Here is a 464-nt window from a genome sequence, read left to right as displayed (position 1 = left end):
GAGCAGGGTATGTGTTTATTTATGGAACGGGCCGAACGCCTCGGCAGATTAAATAGATGCATCTATGGTTCGGGCCGTTCGACCCTCGGCAGTGCACAGTTTACATTCCTATTGGATCAGGCCGTCGCCTCGGTGTGATTTGCGCATGTTATTTGTCGCTTGAGGACTTTTAAACGTGGAATTTACCCTTCGTGGCTTGATATAAACTGATAAGATAATAAGGAATAAACCTTGAAAGCCCTTGATTATTTGTTAAAGGTGTTTACCTGTTTTCTGGCTTCGCGAATTAAAATTACTATATAAATCCATGATTTTCCTCACATTTCTAGAATATTGTTAATTGACCTCTAGTGAGTGTCGAAGTTGGCCATCTCGTCTCTACTTCTTCGAGATTAGGCGGGATACTCATTGAGTACACGTTGATTACGTACTCATACTACACTTCTGTGCATTTTTGTTGCACA

This window comes from Nicotiana attenuata, chromosome 10, assembly GCF_001879085.1.
Source record: "Nicotiana attenuata strain UT chromosome 10, NIATTr2, whole genome shotgun sequence".
Taxonomy (NCBI): domain Eukaryota; kingdom Viridiplantae; phylum Streptophyta; class Magnoliopsida; order Solanales; family Solanaceae; genus Nicotiana; species Nicotiana attenuata.
The sequence above is the reverse complement of the archived record's forward strand: the minus strand, read 5'-3'. Positions refer to the sequence as shown.